Raw genomic sequence first — 18,029 nt, 5'->3', positions numbered from 1 at the left:
ATTAAAGTAAAAAATATAATATTAATTACAAAAATTACAATATATAACGATTGTAATTACTTTAACAAAACTTATAAAATAAACTATTGTGTCAGTGACTAAAACAACATTAATAAAAACCATTACGCCGATAAATATTGTAGTAACAATAATGATTTTTATGCATAGCCTTTAAGTAATAAACTCACTGAGATTATAATAATACTTATAAAAATTGAGCTGATGTGTATAACAACAGCAATAAAATCAGTTGTAAAACCGAAAAAGTTAATCAAAGTTATAAAGACTAATACAAAACATACCAAAAATATCGATAAATACTTATCATAGATTATGAATAAAATTAAACTTGACAATGCTTATATAAACACATTAATTCGCATTAAACAATAAGTATTTTATTTTACTTATTACGGCGATTACTAAAATCGGGTATCCGACATACATAAAATTTTGTTGGTACTAAAGTCAAGTAAAATTAGTATACAAACTACTTTAGAATTAAATTATCGGCTTTTTTTCTTCTCTTATAGTTAATTAGTTTAATGGAACTAAATTTTTGGAAGCAATAGAAATTTTAATAACAGATTCAAAATGATACCATTATTGATAGTTTTCATAACATATTTTTGTTTTAACAAATTGATTTATTTCGACAAGAGATTTTGTAACGCCTCTGGCTATAAATTAAATTCAGCAAAAGAGTTTTCTCTAACTAGGGTTTTTTTAATTTGTTTACTTTCTAAATTGCCGCCTTATAAATAAAAAATGAGATGTTGTGGCAGCTCAAGCTTGACTTTTCTATGTGTTAAATTGTGAGTATTGTTATTAATCTCTTATTTTTAGTTCTGTCTCTTAAATTGATATATTTCTAATAAAGTTAAATTGAAGTTAATTTTACTTTTGTTTTGCATAAATTTGAATAAATAAACTTTGCTGTTAATAAAATTAAATTGAAGTTATTTTTACTTTGGTTTTGCATAAATTTGAATAAATAAACTTTGCTGTTAATAAAATTAAATTAAAGTTATTTGTACTTTGGTTTTACATAAATTTGAATAAATAAACTTTGGTGTTAATACTTAATTATATTGAAATTATCTGTAATTTGGTTTTACATAAAATTGAATAAATAAGCTTTGTTGTTGATAATTAATTAAATTAGCAAGCAGCTTTTGGTACTCTTATAAATCTCTGTAAATTACAAACCAACTTTAAGTAATTTAAAATAAACTAGTGGGCCACACCTAACTCTTGGTATAGCACAATGAGTAACAGATCCAAGCCCACCAAAAATGAAAATATGTTCTCTAAAGAGAACATACATCATACTTTAAACAAGGTCATCAACCCCGAAACTCGCTGTAGCCAACGTAATATAAACAGAGGGATTAACAAAAGGGGTGTTGACTCACACTCTTCGCGCCGTAGCCAACCTGGTCCATCAGACCAACCACAAGCAACGTGCGAAAGATATGGTGACCCAACTAATACTGAACATGCTTTAATTGAGACACAGGGTATAGAAATCAGTGCCGAGATTGACATGAACGCAGGGGGGGATCAGTCAGGAGGTAACCAGGAGGAGGAACAACCCCAGGCAGCAATGGGCAGTTATCAACAACCTAGAGACCAGCCTAATCCAAGTGGTCTGCCAAGACAAAGCTACCCACCCCAACAAAATTCTACACATAGCAACTATGGGCCTCCACCAAGGGTGACAGGACCACCTAGCAACAGCTCCATTCCTCCAGCAAGAACCTCACCTATGTCATTCCAACAACAACTTAACAACTTAAACATGGACTATTCCCTCCAAAACAACAGGAGACCCCCTATTCAAGTGCCACCTCAAGAACTGAGTGCCGAGGAGATAGTACAGGGGATCTCGAATCGTTACTGCGAATCTACAGAAACGTAAACATTTGTGCGAAAGAACTCGCATTTCTTTCGATGATTCAGCTTTTAAGACCTTGTTTATTTAGTTTTCAGTATTCGTTTATACTTAGAGATAATTTACTGTACTCTCTAGCACTTTTAGTGTCATAAATATTGAATAAATTGAATACATCTAAACTGTATACAACTAGGTTAGTGTAGCTTTTTGTTATTAAATAGACAAGATTTATAAATAATTCGCAAATCGGTCCAGGACACAAGTCAATTGTTTTTACTAGTGATTTTTTTCCCTGCATCAGTAGCTACAAAAAATAGATAAACGATGGTTTACAGTTTATTGCAACATTTTGTTCAAATGAACAAAATGTTATTAAATAGCAAACTATTGTAAAAAAAATCCATTTTAAAGCTGTAGATTCGGTTTAAATGATGTGAGCAAAAAGCTGTAGATTCGGTTTAAATGATGTGAGCAAATAAAAAAAGTAAGTGTGAGAGAGGATCTTTTATTATTAAAATGGTTGTGGTGAGTGAAAAAGAACTTAACATTTTTTGAAATTTATATTTTTTGTGTTACAAAAGAGCAAATACAGATAGAAGATATATAAGAAGATGAATTTTAAAGTAGATGAACTAACATGAAGAATTAACTTTTGTTTTAAATCAAACTGACTCTCTGAGTTGAATGTTATAAGATTAAACCTCTGTGGTTGACAAATATACAAAAATGAAAAAATTTGAAACAGTTATGACAATATCATTTCCTGAATTTTTATCAAGAAGATTAGAATCTATTAAATAAAAAAAATTACACAATAAGACAAATAGCTTGCAACAAGAAGACAAACTGAAAAACTCAATAACATTATATTTTTTTCAAGAATAATATAGACAAATTATAGTTAATTTTTTATATTTTAGAACTTTATTTTTTAATTAAAACTTGTTTTAAAGATTTTATAAATGCTTAGGTTAGTTAAAGTATTTATTTTTTCAAGATTAATATAAACAAATAATAGTTGTTTTATTGTATTTTAGAACTTTATTTTTTAATTAAACCTTATTTTAAAGATTTTATAAATGCCTACCTTAGTTATAGTTTTAATGCACTTTTTAGCAAAATTGAAAGATATAAATTGTACATTGTTGCTACACACTCAAAGTATCCTGGATATCTCTAGGATATTTAGAGTTTTATTTTTGAACTCAGGCTGACTCAGTATAGTTTTATTTTATCTATGAAAAACTTAGGACATCTTTAGGTTTGTTAATAATGTCATAACAGATGTTTTTCTAGATTTGAAAGAGATTTTTCTGGCTAGTTTTAATAAATCTTTATTTTATAACCAATTTTGTAAAAAAACATTGATAAATTTCAAAAGTTAGTCTTATTTCAATGATTTTTTCAGAGTTTTTGGTTTTGTTCCTAACTTTCAAAGGTTTTTCATTACCTCTGTTTTTTTTTCATCTGTATAAAAACAAGTTTCAAGTAGTTTACAAAAGTAAAAAAAATTAAATTAGTACATTTGTATTTTCTACTTAGCTTTACATTTTGAAAAATAGTTTTTGAGTTTTATTTGTATTACTACTGTAAACTTGGTACACTATGTTTGGATTTTAAAAAAATTTAGTTGTTTTACAGATTTTTAAAACTAAGTTTAAAAGTTAAGTTTTCTAAGGTTAAAATTATGCAAATATATTTTGAAAGTAAAATCATCCACTTGGTACTATTGACACTCAAAGCTTTTAACAAAGTCAATCAATCTGAAGTTCAGTTTGTTACAAAAAGTTCCAGATAAGTACTTCAAGAAAAAGATCTTTGAATAATGTTTTCAGACAATTATGTAAAATAAAAAGTTTGTTTCAACTTGTTTTTAAATATTACTGTAAATTTTATTTTTCTACAAGCATTGTTATTTACAATATGAAGATTTTTGTATTTTATATTTTCTTTAAACGTATCAAGAATATGTATTGTATCTGTTGTTTTAAAATAAGTTTTATATAACTTTTTCAATCTAAGATTAAAAAGAATAAGTTAATACTATTTATTTTATCAAATGTATATTTGTATTATTAATTGATAACAAGTGTAAAAAAATAATTTTATTACATTTTATGTTTAAAAATCATTATGTTTGAATTTATTTATATGTTTTACATTGTATCTGAAAAATATTGATGTTTGATATTCAAAGTTTGTGGTTATTTAACTAAGTTGTTTTATTTAACAAGTTTGTTTTGTAAATAAAAAAGTTTGATTCTTTGTTACAGCTTTTATTTAACAAATTTTTTTTAATAAAAAATGTTTTATTCTTTTTTACAGCTTAAATCTTTTTGCTACCAAAGCTAGTAATAACATTTACAAAAACGTGTACTCTTTCTTTCTTTATGAACTATTTTTGACAAAAATAAGGAATTGTACATCTGAGTTTTATCTAATGTTGTGAACTATTTTATTTTATATCTCTTTTGTTTTTTATTCAACTCCTAAAATTTATGGTTTTTATCTAATAAAAGCAACAATTTTTGCAAATGATTTCTGAACTGGGGAAACTGTTTTCAAAGCTATTTATTTTAGGCCTATCAGTAATACTATTAAAGTTAAATTCTTTGTTAGTATTTTTATTATAAATGAAAGGTTGTATAGGTTCATAAAAGTTTCAACACATAAAGAATTATAGGGGGTCAAGAGCAGTACAAATTGCCTTGTATTCAGTTATTCATTATACTTCAACATTCAATTTATTTCTAAACTTTTAACAAAACTTCACACTTTCTTATAAAATTAAAGGTAGATAAAATTACTCTATTCCTGTTATGACGTCATCACACGTTATTCTTGATTTTTTTTTGCAGATTCGTAACTTTTTTGAGCTAGCTACATCCCTGTTGTGTACTAAAAAGCTTGTGATAAACTAAATCGGCGCGGTTAACGATAAAATTGCAAAGCTAAAGAATCTATTATGACGTATTAAAATGAAATTTTATATAAAAAATCGAAACTAACATGTGTTAGCTAATATAATCTGAATATTTCAGAAAAATTCCAATTTTGCACGATTTTTGTTTTTCAGATATACAGCCTTTTATGCAAAAATTAAATATTTTTTTTAGTAATTTTTATTTTTAACAGACTTGTATAATTATGTTTTATGATGTTGTGAAATTTTTTCCACTTTTTTATTGCTTTTAAAATATAAGACCCATACAAGTTTTACCTAAATTCTTAGCAACGCTATTTGAGGGATTTCTTGCTCAAGTGCTAAGAGTTTAGGTAAAACTTGTATGGGTCATATATTTTAAAAGCAATAATAAACTGGGAAAAAAATATCACAACGTCATAAAACATAACTATACAAGTCTGTTAAAAATAAAAATTACAAAAAAATATTTAATTTTTGCATAAAAGGTGGTATATCTGAAAAACGAAAATCGGGCAAAATTGGAATTTTTCTGAAAAGTTTAGGCTTATGGTATACAAAAAAAAAATACGAAAAAAACTTTAAAAAAAAGTTTATAGCATCATTAAACTCATTTTAATAAGTATGTTTAAGAAAAAAAATTTGAAAAATAATAATTATTTTTTAAGAAAACGTTGTATGAATAAAAGTTAGAAAAAAACACAAAAATTTTAAAGGGGCCCTATTCAAAAAGTCAAACCCCAATTCAATAATTTTTTTAAATTTAAATACAAAGGACCGTTCTTTAGAATAAAAAAAATATTTCATTATCTATTAAGATAAGGACATAATTGGGTCTTTAGTTTAGACATTTTTATAAAATTCCTAAAAAACGCTCTCAAGCTCAGTTTACGCTCGTGAAAAGACTGCAGTGTGTTTTTAGGACATCTGTTGAATATAAAATAACTTTAATTATTTAACGAGAGTTAAATTGGCTTGAATGGATATTTTTGTATTTTTAACCAAACTTTAAATCTAATAATTTTCAATTTTTTTAATGCTAACTTGGATTTTTTTTATTTTAAAGAACGTTATTTTGCTTAGCTTTTCACTATAATTTCAATCGAATTGGGGTTTTAGTTTTGTAGTGGTGCCCCTTTTGTCGCTATCAACAAAAGGTTTCTACTTATACACTATTATTGGCCTGGTTTATAACGCAACGTGCGCTCTAACTTATAAAGTAGATGCCCCCAAGATAACGCTTAAATTATAGTCGACTTAAATAAACTAATATGAATTACTTACTATTTACTAAAGGTTTAATAAATCAGTTACTTATACTAATTTAAACTTAGTTCAAATCTGTGATAATGATTATATTTACAATGAATTTGCGAAACGAAAAGATGATAAAAAACTGCACAACATTACACTAATAAACCAAATTATCAATTCTTTTAAAAGACGACAATACTCGAATAAAAGAAACTAAAAACTAAATGTTTAAACCAAACTCAAAAAGTGTTCTAAAGTCGGAATCAACCATTACAACAACAAGATTGAAACCATTAAAACTTTAGTGCAGCGAAAAGCTGCACTGACTTCACACTGCTGCCATGCAGTAGAAACTAAAAGCACTCCCTATTACTCGAGACTGTTGAATTTATACTCGCTTGAGAAAAAAGAAGAAAGTAAAAAAAGAGACAATTACCGCGTAAGCGGTACACTTTAAAAATTTAATGTTTTTTTGCAATTTTTCACTTTGCAATGTTTTTCTTCAAAAGTATATTTATTTTATTATTTTTTTTAACATACTTATTAAATAGAGTTTTAAGACGTTATTAATTTTTTTTGTTTAAAATTTTTTTTTAATAACATATGTTTAAATAAATTTTTCAGAAAAGTTCCAAATTTGCACGGTTTTGGTTATTTTTTTACATGGTTTTATACAAAAGTAAATTGTTTTTTGAATAAATTTTATTTTTAACAGACTTAAATAGTTAAGTTTTATAACGATATTATACTTTTTCCCAATTTATTATTATTTTAAAATATATGACCCATTTAAGTTTTACCTAAATTCTTAGCATTTGATCAAGAAATCCCTCAAATTACGTAAACAAAAATTTAGGTAACACTTGTATGGGTCATATATTTGAAAAATAATAATAAGTTGAGAAAAAGTAAAATAACGTTATAAAGCTTAACTATTTAAGTCTGTTGAAATTAAAATTTTTTCAAAAAATAATTTACTTTTGCTATAAAACCATGTAAAAAAATAACCAAAACCGTGCAAATTTGGAACTTTTCTGAAAAATTTATTTAAGCATATAATAAAAAAAAAATTTTTTTGAACAAAAAAATTAATAACGTCTTAAAACTCAACTCAATAAGTATGTTAGAAAAAAAGTAAATAAATATATTTTTGGAGAAAAACGTTGCAAAGTGAAAAATTGCAAAAAAAACATTAAATTTTTAAAGGGGCACCACTACAAATCTAAAACCCCAATTCGATGAAAATTATAGTGAAAAGCTAAGCAAAAGAACGTTCTTTAGAATTAAAAAAAAGTTCCAAGTTAGCACCAAAGAAATTGAAAATAATTGGTTTTAAAGTTTGGTTTTTAAAAAAATACAAAAAAAGCTATTCTAGCCAATGTAAAGCTCGTAATAATTTACTGATAGAGATGAAGACACGCTATTTAGAGATAGTCGTTTTTTCACAGGACAAAATCAGACTAGACAAAACTTTTAGCTTGATATTCGGCTAAAAACTCAGTGAATTCAAACAAACTAAACTGGACAATTTTGAAATGAACAAAAATCTCACTGGACAATTTTGAAATAATAAAGAAAAATAAATAAATAATAAATGAATACAATTTTAAAAACATTAAAATATATCTTTTTTATTTTGTAAATGTGTATAACATACTAAAGCTTAAAAAACGTAAGCAATATTGCAAAAATATTATTATAAAAAAATGATCTAAATTAAAAAAACAATTAAAACCGTTTTAAGTTCGTATTTCTGTAAAGAAAAATACAAATAAATAAAAATAGTTAAAACAGATTTTTAATTTTGTAAACATTTGTAAAATATAAAAACTTTTAAAATATACGCAACATTGTAATAACATGAAAGTTTTCTAAAATAAAAAAAATTAAAACAATTCAAGTTTGCAAATATGTTAGACGTTAAAGAAATAGAAATAAATAAAAACAGTAAAAACTCTTTTTTAACTTTGTTAACGTTTTTAAAAAATATAAAAAATTAAAAAGCCTACGCAATATTTCTAAAATATTATTAAATTACATAAAAAAAATTCTTTAATTAATAACAAATTAAATAAACCGTTTTATACTTTGTAATTGTGTTTTTAACATACAAACACTTCAAATTTTAGATAACAACGCTTGCTAAGTCGCTTTTTGATGTAAAAGCATATCTTAAAACAGTTCTTAAATAAAAACTAATCAACTAAGAACTTGAAAGCTAAAAGTTTTCAAATTTTGTAATTGTGTTTTCCAAGTGTTTGTCCATGCGCGATTTTAGTAAAATTAACTTCAACTTACTTATTTTTTATCTTACAAACACTTAGAACATTACACAATAACACTAGCATAGCCGTTTATTGGTATAAAAGCATATTCTAAAATAGTTCTTAAAAAATAATAATCAACTATAAACATTTTCATTTTTTGTAATTGTGTTTTTCAAGTCTTTGTCCATGCGCGATTTTAGTAAAACTATTTTAAACTTATTTATATTTTAACTTACAATATTACACAATAATACTAGCATAGTCGCTCGCTTTTTGGTACAAATAAAACGGGTAGCTGTCTAAATTGCACGAGCGTACAAAACTGTGCACAAAGTTGCACAAAGGGTCACTTTTGCACGAAGACACTTTTGCACGAGCAGACATTTTTGTACAGAGAAATTTTTATTTTATTTCATTTTTTAATTAACTTAATTTTTTCTTTTTTTTTTAATTAATCTTATCTATTTACTATCACTGTTACCCCTAACCTTTACCATCGGTCGGTAAGTTATTTTATTTTTTTTTAGTTTTAATTTTTAATTTTATTTTTTGAAATAAATATTTTTTAGTTTTTTTTTACTACCACTGTTACCTCTAACTCTTACCCTCGGTCAGTAACTTTTTTTTTATTTTTTCAATTTTTTCTAATTTTTTGTTTCTGATTATTTTTTCTTTCTGTATTTTGTTTACTCTCGTGAAAAAATGTAACTTGTGCAAAAGTGACCCTGGGTGCAAAATTGTCTTCGTGCAATTTTGTTCCCTCGTGCAATTTTTTGCCCTCGTGCAAATTTGGCTTCGTGCAATTTAGTAACCTCGTGCAATTTTATGTTTGTGCAATTTAGACCCGTTCCCCTTAAAACAGTTCTTAAATAAAAAAATTTATCTAAACGTTTTCAAATTTTTTAATTGTGTTTTCCAAGTGTTCGTCCATGCGCGATTTTATTAAAATTAACTTTAACTTATTTATATTTTATTTACAAACACTTTGAATATTACACAATAACACTTGCTTAGTTGCTTTTCGGTATAATAGCATATCTTAAAACAGTTTTTATATAAAAAACATTCAACTAAAAGTTTTCAAATTTTGTAATTGTGTTTTCCAAGTGTTTGTACATGCGCGATTTTAGTAAAATTAACTTCAACTTATTTATATTTGAACTAAAAAACACTTAGAATATTATACAATTATACTAGCATAGTCGTTTTTAGTTACTAAAGCATATTTTAAAACAGTTCTTTAAAAAAAAATACTCATCTAAACGTTATCAAATTTATATAATTGTGTTTTCCAAGTGTTTTTCCATGCGCGATTTTAGTAATATTAATTTTAACTTATTTATATCTTAACTTACAAACACTTAGAGTATTACACAATAACACTACCATAGTCGCTTTTTGGTATAAATGCATATCTTGCAACAGTTCTTAAAAAAAAAGCTCATTTAAACCTTTTAAAATTTTGTAATTGTGTTTTCAAGTGTTTGTCCATGCCAATTTTAGTAAAATTAGCTTCAACTTATTTATATTCTACCTTAGAAACACTTAAAATATTACAAAATACCACTAGCATAGTCGCTCGCTTTTTGGTATAAAAGCATATCTTAAAATAGCTTTTAAATAAAAAATACTCAACTAAACGCTTCAAAATTTTGTTATTGTAAACAATAGTAGGTTTTAGAACTGTATCATATAAACGAAATAAAACTGTTTAAATTAAAATGCAAAATGTAATTATAATATTTTTGTTTCTCTTGCTTCGTACTTAAAATATTTTACTAAATAGAAAAAATGTACCTATTTAAATTATAAATCGTTTCAGCTAGCTTTCTAGAAGCATTTGAATGAACATTTACTGATTAATTCTAGTGTGTTTTGGATTATTTTTGAACAAGTAATATTTTTTTATGTAATTTTTATTATTTAATAAAGTATTAAACCTATAATTTAAATATAAATGTTTATTTCCTGGCTTTTATAAGTTAAGATTGTAAACCCATTTATATTAATACTGAAGTATGTGTTTATAACTTTATTTTAGATGTCAGCTTCTTTAGTTATTTGTTTACATAAAAAACTCTATATATTTATTTTTAGACGGAAATTAACTAAACGTACTCAAGTTAATAAAAGCTAAAACAAGTTTATTTGACAATTAATTAATATCTAAGATTTCTTTTTAATTTACAATTACGATAAAACTAGACTTTTTTTATGCTAAAACAACCACAAAAATTTTTGATATATTAGTAATACTGAGCATTAACTTTTAAATTTAACTTTATAGCTATCATTTCGTTTTTTTTTTTTAATTAAAATAATTTTAATACTTTATTAACTTTTTTACAAAATAGTAATGAAATATCAAAATTACGAAAAACATTATTTGTTTGTTTAAAAACGTAGCATATAGCTTATTAAAGTACTGACATTTAATTTGTTGGATTTTAAAACTTGAGAGTTTTCTGTAACTTTAAAAGAAATATTTAGTTTTACTAATGTCTAATAACTTTTGTAATTAATTCTATATAAGTAAGTTTTTCTAGATACACATTATTCCCTGCATTATTATAAAATTAAACCTAAATTTTATGTTTGTCAACACGAAGTGTAGCTACATTTAAAGGCACCATCATAAAACATAAACAAGACAAAACATTCAAATGTGTATATAAAATTATAGTTTTTATTTAAGAACTGTTTTAAGATATGCTTTTATACCAAAAAGCGACTGTGCTTGTGTTATTGTGCAATATTCTAAGTGTTTGTAAGTTAAATATAAATAAGTTTAAATTAATTTTACTTAAATCGCGCATGGACAAACACTTGGAAAACACAATTACAAAACTTGAAAACACTTTTAGTTGAGTACTTTTTATTTGAGAACTGTTTTAAAATATGCTTTTATACCAAAAAGCGACTATGCAAGTGTTAATGTGTAATATTTCAAGTGTTTGTAAGTCCAAAAATAAAAAGGTTTAAAATAATTTTACTAAAATCGCGCATGGACAAACACTTGAAAACACAATTATTACAACATTTAAAAACTTTTAGTTGATTAGTTTTCAATTAAGAACTGTTTTAAGATATGCTTTTATACCAAAAAGCGACTGTACTAGTATTTTTGTGTATTCTCTAAGTGTTTGTAAATTCAAATACAAATAAGTTGAAATCAATATTACTAAAATCGCGCGTGTTCAAACATTTGGAAAACACGTTTACAAAATTTGAAAACGTTTAATTGAGTTTTTTCTATTCAAGAACTGTTTTAAGATATGCTTTCATACCAAAAAGCGACTGTGCTAGAGTTATTGTGTAATATTCTAAATGTTTGTAAATTGATATATAAATAAATTGAAATTAATATTACTAAAACCGCGCATGGAAAAATACTTGAAAAACACAATTACAAAAATTGAAAACTTTTAGAAAAGTATTTTTTATTTAAGAACTATTTTTAGATATGCTTTTATACCAAAAAGCGACTATGCTAATGTTAATGTGTTATATTCTAAGTGTTTGTAAATTAAAATATAAATAAGTTGAAGTTAATTTTACTAAAATCGCGCATGTACAAACACTTGGAAAACACAATTACAAAATTTGAAAACTTTTAGTTGAATGTTTTTTATATAACAACTGCTTTATGATATGCTTTTATACCGAAATGCGACTATGCTAGTGTTAATGTGTAATATTTCAAGTGTTTGTAAGTTCAAAAATAAAATAGTTTAAAATAATTTTACTAAAATCGCGCATGGAAAAACACTTTAAAAACACAATTATCACAAAATTTAATAACTCTTAGTTGATAAGTTTTTAATTAAGAACTGTTTTAAAATATGCTTTTATACCAAAAAGTGACTGTGCTAGTGTTATTGTGTAATATTCTAAGTGTTTGTAAGTTAAAATATAAATAAGTTGAAATTAATATTACTAAAACCGCGCGTGGAAAAAAACTTGGAAAACATAATTACAAAAGTTGAAAACACTTTTAGTTGAGTATTTTTTATTTAAGAACTGTTTTAAGATATGCTTTAACACCAAAAAGCGACTATGCTAGTGTTATTGTGTAAAAATCCAAGTGTTTGTAAGTTAAAATATAAATAAGTTGAAATTAATATCACTTAAATTTCGCATGGAAAAACACTTAGAAAACACAATAACAAAACTTTAAAGCTTTTAGTAAAGTATTTTTTATTTATGAACTGCTTTAAGATATGCTTTTATACCAAAAAGCGACTAAGCAAATGTTATATCTAAAATTTCTAGTGTTTTCTAAGTTAAAAACACAATTTAAAAATATAAAACGGTTTATTAAATTTGTTTTTTATGTAAGAAAAACTTTTATACTATTCATCAATATTTTAGCAATATTGCGTACGCTTTTTACTTTTTTTAATGTTTTCAAATTTGAAAAAGAGTTTTTACTGTTTTTATTTATTCTTATTATCTCTTACACATTTGCAAACTTGAAATGGTTTAATTTTAGAATACTTTTATGTCATTGCAATATTGCGTTTATTTTGAAAGTGGTTTTATTTTACAAATGTTTATAAATTTAAAAATATGTTTTTACTATTTTTATTTATTTTTATTTTTTGTTTACAGAATTACAAACTTGAAACAATTTTAATTATTTTTTTAATTTAGAACATTTTTTATATTAGTTTTGCAATATTGCTTACATTTTTTAAGCTTTAATATGTTATAAATACTCACAAAGTAAATAATACTTCTTAATTATTATTTTTTATTAAATATTCATTAATTAATATTATTTATTTTTTTATTTCAAAAAATTCCAGTGAGATTTTTTGTCCTTTTCAAAATTGTCCAGTTTAGTTTGTTTGAACACACTGTGTTTTTAGCCAAATATCAAGCTGAAAGTTTTGTCCCGTCTGATTATGTCCTCCAAAAAACCGAATAACTGTTTAGTCAGAGGTTAGACTCTAACTGTTAGTTAGAGCAAAGATGAATGACTGCAACTTCTGCTGACCTTTCAACTCATTACGATATTTAGACTGGGTGGATTCACTTTTGCACGAGCGTCATTTTTGCACTAGAGTCACTTTTGCACGAAGACACTTTTGTACAAGTTGAAAAAAAAATATTGATTTTGACCAATATTTTTTTTTTTACTTTTACCACTACCCCTAACCTTTACCTTTGGTCGGTAAATTTTATTTTATAAATTTTTTAATATATTACATGTTTTTATTTCTAATAATTTTTTTTAAGTATAAATATTTTTTTTCTATAACTGTTATCCCTTGCTCCTACCATAGGTCAATTTTTTTTTTTGTTTTTTTTTAGTTCATATTTTTCTTTTGTCTAGTTTTTACTTTATTTTGTAATTTTTCTGTTTCATTTTTTATTTATTGTTATCACTGTTACCACTAACCCTTTACCCTCGATCGGTAGTTATTTCCTTGTTAATTTATTATTATTTTTTTTTTAATTATGTTTATTGCTTTAATAATTTAGTATTCTTTTTATTTTTTTTACTCTTGTGCAAAAATTGACCCTTCGTCCAAAAGTGACCCGTTCCCATTTCAACTACATGCAAAGTTTTATTGTGACATAAATAAAATATTCTCTATATGAAAGTTTGTATTTGTTTTAAATTAAAGTTACAGTAATAAATCTTAAACAGAATACTATTTACATAAAAATTACTTCTACGATAACACTTAAGTAAATACACTTAAACAACTAAAATAAACAAACTATATATACATCGTTTCATTAATGAATGAAAAATATACCTAACTAATATCATGAACTTTTAAATTAAGATAAAATTATTTAGTTAAGAAACACATGAATTAATGCTTTTCAAAGTTATATCGTTTTAATTGTAAAACGAATTAAAAAGTAAAGAAGTTTTCGAAAAGAAAAATAAGAATTTATGTCTAACACACTTATTTTATGACATTAGCGGGGATAACAAACATAAAATTACTACATTAATAAGTTACCTATAATTAGTTATTTCATTTGCCTTAAAAGATTGTACTTAATTAATTAATTATAATTTTAATGATAATGAGAAACAGAATCAGTCTACGACTCGATAACCAAGAGGTTTTTTCGTACACCTGGTGATTAGACCAAACTTTTTTAGCGCTTTTTTTCTATCGTTCAATAGACAGTATATTTATATATCAATAAAACAAAACAACTACAACGTAACATTTTCGTTGTACTTATAGTAGTTTGTTTCTAAGCAGAATACTTTTTAATTTTTTTTTGTTTTTATTAATAAGTTAGTAGAATAAAAAATTTTTTTTTAATTAAATTGTCACTTGTTTATCATTAAAGCTAACTCACAGTTGATTCTGGGTCACTGTGTGTTTGTGGTTTTTTGACAGTGATTGATCCATTTGTGTCTTGGAACAATTTTAGTATGAGATAAATCCAAAATTTAAATTGGAAATTCTTATAAAGAAAAAAATAAACATTTTAGTTGAAATTTTTTGGTCATGTTCCTTCTTTGAACAAACTTAATAACAATATATAAATATTAAGTTATCGTATCAACTTTAGTAACATTAAGCTTGTTGAACAACTAAAAGAAAGCACTCGAAAACAGGTGTCTTGCCGAACATGAAATTTTTTCCTTAAAATACGCAACAGTTTTTACTAGTTCACTAAGCATCACTGAGTACAAAATATGCTGTAAAGCAGTGCTTCTGAACCTTTTTCTAGTGGCGGAACCCTTTTCCAAAGTTCAACTTTTCCGCGGAACCCCTAATTTAATTTTACATAAAATGTTTAATATAATATTTCCTGCAAAAAACAAACAAATTTCAGTGAAAAACGATTTTTTAGCAAAACTATATCATTGTTAGAAGTCATACAAATTGTAATAGTATTAAGTCGAGTCAAACTCAAAGTGAACCAGAGGCAATAAGTATTTTATGATACTATAATAAATAAACAAAATCGAACATAATTAATCGCAACGTCATAAAAATCTTTCCTTGCATAATAAAAATAAAATGAGAGCTACAAACAATAACGAAATGAACATAAACCTAATCGAATTCACAGATTACTGTAATAAACGTGTAAAATGCCTAACGAAAAATAAATATAAAACATATATCCATGCTAAAATAGTATGTAAAATAAAGTCTGAAAAAAGTAAAACATTCCACTTGGTTATTTCAAAATAAAAATACTTCTAATACTGATAATAAAACTTAAAATATCAAATTTTTAAAAGTTGGTTTTGACCAAGGAAGAAAAAGTAAACCTTTTTAAACAACATAAAGGTTCATAAACACATTTTTAATTTTCCGAGAAAATTGACTTTGTAAAATGTACGGTCCGTACGTTTGTATTGGAAACTTTTTACAAAAGTTACAATATCTCAAAACTTAAATGAACTTTTTAAATTCTATAAAAACTGGCCTGTAGTTTATACTTTAAGCTTTCATATAAAAATCAATGTTATTTTTTGTAGAAAATAATCATGGACCCCTCCCCTATGGCCTAAATATATATCAGAAGCTTAAATTTTAAAAAAGATAACTACTTTTAACAGAAATTATAATAGTAGAAATAATGTGCTTTCCTTAAGATGTGTTTTTTTGCATTAATTTAAACAAACAGTAATGTTTCAACAAACAAAAATGTTGTAACTAAAATTACATAAAAAAACAACCTTGATTAAGCAAACCATAATTAAAAAAATTTATTTTAAAATCATCAATTTAAAAATAATATCGTTTTTTGAATATTAAAAGTTTTTTGTCATTTTCTTTAGGTAATTTTTTTAAAATGAATATCAAATAAAATATAATTGAGTTATAATAATTAATCAGAAAAAGCATTTAATACTTTAAAAAAACTTTAAAACTTTACTAACACATAAACATTTTTATCATGTAAATTTAAAAATTATTTCAAACTCAATTTTTGTTGAAATTTTAAAGACCTTGCCACAACTTTTAAAATTAAAGTATCATTTTTTATCATGTAAGTCTATAAAAACTATTTCAAATTCAATTTCTGTTAAAATTCTATAGGCCTGGCCAGGTTTTTTTTAAATTATAGTAGCATTTTTTAAGTAAAAAGTAGCTTTTATACATATTAAATTTTTAATCAAGCTAATAGACATTTTGTTAAACATTTTTACAGCATTTGAAACAATATAATATACTAGAAATAAGTTTCTGATAAATATTTTTTATTTAGTTTTATTGTGTAAACATTTAGAATTTGTTTTGATTGCTCCTACATTGTTTGCTTTAGTGATAATGCCAGTATTTTCATAACTTCTCTAAAAATAGAAATTCAAAAAATTTGCAAAAATTTGCGCAACCAGGACACCTATTAATAATGATTACCGATTAAAAGTCCTACCGCTAGACACACACTAAGCAGATCAATGAATGCTATAATTATATATGTTTTCAATTTTATGTGTTGCATTTTTTTTTGAAGTTTTATGATTTATGTTTTTTTTTCTTTCAAATTTCTTTTCTAATTTCGAAAGCCTTCGCGGAACCCTAGAGAGGCGTCGCGGAACCCTAGGGTTCCGCGGAACCCCATTTCAGAAGCACTGCTGTAAAGTACACTACTTTTCAAAGTTTAACTCAAACTAATTAAAGACAATATGTAAGCTAATAAGTCAAATGAGCAACAAAAAAAAATGATTGATGAAAGATCGTTAAATTTTAATCTAACTAAAAAAGGTATGTAAACAAAAAATAAATAAGCTACTAAATTAAAAAATACCGCGTACTTCATATTTTAAAGGTGGCAATCAAAGTTCTCAACTTAAATAAAAGGATAATGATAAATAATAAATTATAAATTTTATTAATGAAATTAAAAAATACAACAAATTTTAAAGATATTTAATTTTTTAGTTTAAATTAAATTGAAAAACGGTTATGTATAATGTATATGTCTTACAAACAATTTATATACTTTTTTTTTTTCTGTGTTGTTTTAATTATTTTTTTTTTTAACTTATGGAAGAATTAATTGTGAATCAGGTGATAACTTTTTTGATACTTTTTGTTGGTTTTTTTAATTAGGTTTAAATTAAGACACTTTAATTTGATTTCGTTTTAAACTAAACTGATTTATAAATAAACTTTTTAATTATCTATAATATTTTAACTTGGTAAACAAGAACAACCGATCCTGTAATTTATTTTGAAGATAATTACTCGAATGATTAAAAAAAAAATTAAGTTCGTTTATTTAAAAAACTTATATTTTAAATTTTTTACGATTATTTGCAAAGTAGATATTATTTAAAAGAAAACTTGTGTTAAATAGTTAAGTTTTTTTTTTTTTTTTTGAGTTTTTAGTTAACTTAAAACTACCTGACTAATAAAAATATTAAACCAATTATACCCTTAAAATTAATATTTCAAACAAAAAAACTTTCAAGCATAACTACTTGAAATAATAAACAAATTTAGTAATTAAAGGGCTAAATAGTTACTAAGATCTGTTCAGACTTTAGTAGTTTTTATTAAAATTGTATTTTATTAGAAATTTTGTTCATGATAATAAAATCCTCACCTATTTTAATCGGTGATTGTAAAAATTATATTCTAATAGTTATTCAATATATGTAATAAGTAGTCAAATTAAATGCTAAAAACTTATTATTTTTTAGCACATTAATATTACCAAATACAAACTACCAGTACTATAAAGA

This window comes from Thalia democratica, chromosome 2, assembly GCF_965202585.1.
Source record: "Thalia democratica chromosome 2, ktThaDemo2.hap1.1, whole genome shotgun sequence".
Lineage (NCBI taxonomy): Eukaryota > Metazoa > Chordata > Thaliacea > Salpida > Salpidae > Thalia > Thalia democratica.
This window is presented reverse-complemented; position numbering follows the sequence as displayed.